The following is a 5,890-nucleotide window of genomic DNA, read 5'->3' on the forward strand; positions in this document are numbered from 1 at the left end:
TTTACACCCGCGAGGAGGTGGAGGAGACGTTTACACCCGCGAAGAGGTGGAGGAGACGTTTACACCCGCGAGGAGGTGGAGGAGTCGTTTACACCCGCGAGGAGGTGGAGGAGTCGTTTACACCCGCGAGGAGGTGGAGGAGTCGTTTACACCCGCGAGGAGGTGGAGGAGTCGTTTACAGCCGCGAGGAGGTGGAGGAGTCGTTTACACCCGCGAGGAGGTGGTGGAGTCGTTTACACCCGCGAGGAGGTGGAGGAGTCGTTTACACCCGCGAGGAGGTGGAGGAGTCGTTTAAACCCGCGAGGAGGTGGTGGAGTTGTTTACATGGAGGAACAGTGATGTTTACAGAGGAAGACGTCTCTGACTGCAGAAGAAGATGTGGTTCCTGAAGGAGAAGAACATGAAAACTAAGAACTGCAGCTACGGCGTCTTTATAAGCTGTTTAGATGAGTAACTCTGTTGTTTATGGGGGGGGGGGGGGGGGGGGGGCTTGTTTACTTTGTGCATCGGGATTGGGGGAGGAGGGGTGGGGGAGGAGGGGTGGGGGCGTCCGCGCTGTTTTCTTCCCGTTGTTTCTTACTGTTGCCGTATCTCCAGTGGTTCTGTTGGCTCTGCTAAAGACGTGGGACCTGGTTTGTTAGAAAACTTGGGGTCTCGGCTCTAAAACGTCAGACCCCGGACCGGGGGAACCGTTCATGCGGGTGTCGTTCAGTCCGAGTGTGCGTGAAGCAAAAAGAGCAGCGATGAAAGAGACGCAGCGGTTCAACACCTCTTTTTCCCTCCAGTTGTAAACATTTGTTCATAAATAGAAAATGACAGAAAGAAAATAAGCTGCTGCTGATTTATCTGCGTGTGTGTGGACCGCTTCCATACTCTGTGTGTGCAGCGATGCGTGCCTGTTAGAACATACACTTATTACAGTCGCAGGACTAATGTGGGATAAAAACTTCTTGTTTGCCTTTATTAGTCTGTCATGTGATTGTGATGGAAACCCAGCAGCTCTTCAGATGAAGAAGGAGCAGCTCCTTCCAGAGGAAGACTACATTCCTGCCCTTCAGACCACCAGGACCCCTGCTCATCATAACAGCTACATATTCTGCTCTACAGATTTTTACTTTACTTTTACAAACACTCTTTATCAGACAATAGTTCAAATCTAATGTAAATATGTAAATTGTATTGTGTTATGGTGTTTTTATTATTACATTTTGTTTGCATTACATAACATGGCATTATATTGTTTACATATATAAACATGATGACCGTAAAACTTATTCTGACTCTTTTATTATAATGCACAGTAGAAAAAATAAGCTTTTAGTGTGTTTATGCATCACCTGGTGAATTTCAATAATACTGAAAGTAAATATGAATATACAACAAGATTCGTCTTGATGCCACCTTTCATTAGAGTCTCATTGATGACTGTATGTTGAAGTGTTCTGGAGTTATAGCTTATTGAAGTTGGAGACTCCAAATGGCCACTTTGGGGAGCGCATGAACATACTTACAGTAAAGCCCTCATAGAATAATAATTGTGGCTGCTATTGTCACCAAATTTTAACTGGTCATAGGAAAGGCTTCATGCTACAGCTCCATCTGATTTTCCAGTCCATATCTCCATCTCTCCATGAGCAGCATGTTGACAAAGTAGAAGAGAAATTCAGACGAGGGAAAAAACCTGAAATTTCCTTGTGTTCCAACTTCAATAACTTTATGCTGGTTACAGTTACAATACATCTGAAAGCTCAGGGTAAAACATTGGAGTGTTGTCTTTATAAAGAGACCAGGCTTTTGAATGTACCCCAAAGGGTTCAAGAACAGCAGCTACTTTAATTTTGGTATGTCTTTTTCAGCATTTTGGGGGGTGACTGTTAAGGGGTTAAACTGGAGTGAAACTTCCATCCATCTTCTGCTGCTTATCCGGGGTCGGGTCGCGGGGGCAGCAGCCTAAGCAGGGAAGCCCAGACTTCCCTCTCCCCAGCCACATTTGCCAACTCTGCGGGGGGATCCCGAGGCGTTCCCAGGCCAGCCGAGAGATATAATCCCTCCAGCGTGTCCTGGGTCTTCCCCGGGGTCTCCTCCCAGAGGGACGTGCCTGGAACACCTCACCAGGGAGGTCCAGGAGGCATCCTGACCAGATGCCCGAGCCACCTCAACTGGTTCCTCTCGATGCGGAGGAGCAGCGGCTCTACTCTGATCTCCTCCCGGATGACCGAGCTCCTCACCCTATCTCTAAGGGAGAGCCCGGCCACCCTGCGGAGGAATCTCATTTCAGCCGCCTGTATACCAGATCTCCTTCTTTCGGACACGACCCACAGCTCATGACCATAGGTGAGGGTAGGAACGTAGATCGACTGGTAAATCGAGAGCTTCGCCTTCTGGCTCAGCTCCTTCTTCACCACGACAGACCGGCGCAGAGTCCGCATTACTGCAGACGCCGCACATGTGAAACTTTCTCTCACAATTGTAGAGTATACATTCATATACATATATTCAATGTTTCTGTACAAATACATATGACATATACATATATATATATATATATATATATATATATATATATATATATATATATATATATATATATATATATATACATATATGTATATATATATATATATATATATATATATGTATATATATATATATATATATATATATATATATATATATATATATATATATATATATATGTATATATATATATATATATATATATATATATACATATATATATGTATATATATATATGTATATATATATATATATATGTATATATATACATATATATATATACATATATATATATATATATATATATATATATATATATATATATATATATATATATATATATATATATATATATATACACATACACATTGGAGTAACTCTGGAGCTGATTGTCCAAAGAAGAATGCTGCACAAGCTGATGAAGATGATGGAGGATTCTTCACACCCTCTCCGTGATTCTTCACACTCTTCACAGTGATGAAACAACAAAGTGTGTTCAGTGAGAGGCTTCTTCCGTCTGGATTGTAACAGATGTGTTGTAAACATTTTATCTAACCCATAAATGTGTGTGAATTTGGTCTGATTTGTCCTCATCACATACAGCAGCAGCTGAACTAAGAGCTGAAACAACGTGAAGCGAGAGCGGTCACCGCTAAAGTGGTGATGAATGGCGGGCCGAGCTGGTCTTACATACATACTGCTACAAGGTACCAGTGCTGATGTGGTTGGCAGGATGAAGGACTCACCATGGACCAGGATCCACATCAGAAACGCGCTGCTGGTCTGCAGGTTCAGGCGGTCCAACTGTTCAGAAACTCTGCTGTGCCTGTTCTTAATGTCTTATACACTTACATACAATTTTTATTACTTTGCATCCACAGTTCATTCAGAAGAGAGGTCCTCTTCAGGAAACCACTTTGAGCTAGTTTCAGGTATGATAGAAGAAAAACAGGTCTGATCCATGACAAAGTAATATTTATTATTTACACTATTAACCGTAGCGTGTACCTATGACCAGTGTACATCGGTGTACATATACTACTATGTACACAGTTATCGTGCTGTATGTACTGTATATACTACTATGTACACAGTTATCGTGCTGTATGTACTGTATATACTATCGTTTTAGGTATAATTATTCTATTGTTACTTTCTGTTTGGTTTTCATGTTGAGACAGCATCTTTGTAGACTACTCATTCCAGATCAGCCATCTGCAGAACTATTGTATAGATAGTACTGGTATAATGTGAGTACAGTCATGTGTATAGTTAGGGGAGAAATGCATCACAATGCAGGAGTCCTGGGCTGCTGAGTGAAAGTTCATGTTGAATGTGTCTGGCCGGTCCTCAGGAATAACAGTATGACAGAGATATTTGGACAGGTAGGGTCAGTCAAGTGGGGTCAGGCAGGTGGGGTCAGACAGGTGGGGTCAGCCAGGTGGGGTCAGACAGGTGGGGTCAGACAGGTGAGGTCAGACAGGTGGGGTCAGCCAGGTGGGGTCACACAGGTGAGGTCAGCCAGGTGGGGTCAGACAGGTGAGGTCAGACAGGTGGGGTCAGCCAGGTGGGGTCAGACAGGTGAGGTCAGCCAGGTGGGGTCAGACAGGTGAGGTCAGACAGGTGGGGTCAGCCAGGTGGGGTCAGACAGGTGAGGTCAGACAGGTGGGGTCAGACAGGTGGGGTCAGCCAGGTGGGGTCAGACAAGTGAGGTCAGACAGGTGGGGTCAGCCAGGTGGGGTCAGACAGGTGGGGTCAGACAGGTGAGGTCAGACAGGTGGGGTCAGACAGGTGGGGTCAGCCAGGTGGGGTCAGACAAGTGAGGTCAGACAGGTGGGGTCAGCCAGGTGGGGTCAGACAGGTGGGGTCAGCCAGGTGGGGTCAGACAGGTGAGGTCAGACAGGTGGGGTCAGACAGGTGAGGTCAGACAGGTGAGGTCAGACAAGTGGGGTCAGACAGGTGAGGTCAGACAGGTGGGGTCAGCCAGGTGGGGTCAGACAGGTGAGGTCAGACAGGTGGGGTCAGACAGGTGAGGTCAGCCAGGTGGGGTCAGCCAGGTGGGGTCAGCCAGGTGGGGTCAGACAGGTGAGGTCAGACAGGTGGGGTCAGACAGGTGAGGTCAGACAGGTGGGGTCAGCCAGGTGGGGTCAGACAGGTGAGGTCAGACAGGTGAGGTCAGGCAGGTGGGGTCAGACAGGTGAGGTCAGACAGGTGGGGTCAGACAGGTGAGGTCAGACAAGTGAGGTCAGACAGGTGGGGTCAGCCAGGTGGGGTCAGACAGGTGGGGTCAGACAGGTGAGGTCAGACAGGTGGGGTCAGACAGGTGGGGTCAGCCAGGTGGGGTCAGACAAGTGAGGTCAGACAGGTGGGGTCAGCCAGGTGGGGTCAGACAGGTGGGGTCAGCCAGGTGGGGTCAGACAGGTGAGGTCAGACAGGTGAGGTCAGACAGGTGAGGTCAGACAGGTGGGGTCAGCCAGGTGGGGTCAGACAGGTGAGGTCAGACAGGTGGGGTCAGACAGGTGGGGTCAGACAGGTGAGGTCAGCCAGGTGGGGTCAGCCAGGTGGGGTCAGACAGGTGAGGTCAGACAGGTGGGGTCAGACAGGTGAGGTCAGACAGGTGGGGTCAGCCAGGTGGGGTCAGACAGGTGAGGTCAGACAGGTGAGGTCAGGCAGGTGGGGTCAGACAGGTGAGGTCAGACAGGTGGGGTCAGACAGGTGAGGTCAGACAGGTGAGGTCAGGCAGGTGGGGTCAGACAGGTGAGGTCAGACAGGTGAGGTCAGGCAGGTGGGGTCAGACAGGTGAGGTCAGACAGGTGAGGTCAGGCAGGTGGGGTCAGACAGGTGAGGTCAGGCAGGTGAGGTCAGACAGGTGGGGTCAGACAGGTGGGGTCAGACAGGTGAGGTCAGACAGGTGGGGTCAGCCAGGTGGGGTCAGACAGGTGAGGTCAGACAGGTGGGGTCAGACAGGTGAGGTCAGACAGGTGGGGTCAGACAGGTGAGGTCAGGCAGGTGGGGTCAGACAGGTGAGGTCAGACAGGTGGGGTCAGACAGGTGAGGTCAGACAGGTGAGGTCAGGCAGGTGGGGTCAGACAGGTGAGGTCAGACAGGTGGGGTCAGGCAGGTGGGGTCAGACAGGTGAGGTCAGACAGGTGAGGTCAGGCAGGTGGGGTCAGACAGGTGAGGTCAGGCAGGTGGGGTCATCCTAAAGTTAAACCACTTTAACAGAAACGCGCTGTTTCAGTAGAACACTTTTGGCCCCTTTAGCTTGCCATAGACGGGGACGAGCTTTTTGACGAGAGCGCGCTTTCGCAGACAAATGGAGGGGGCGGGACTACTGACGTCAGACGGCGTCTCCTCTGACGTCACTCTGGGC

Source organism: Telmatherina bonti, assembly GCF_933228915.1.
Source record: "Telmatherina bonti genome assembly, chromosome: 7".
Taxonomy (NCBI): Eukaryota; Metazoa; Chordata; class Actinopteri; order Atheriniformes; family Telmatherinidae; genus Telmatherina; species Telmatherina bonti.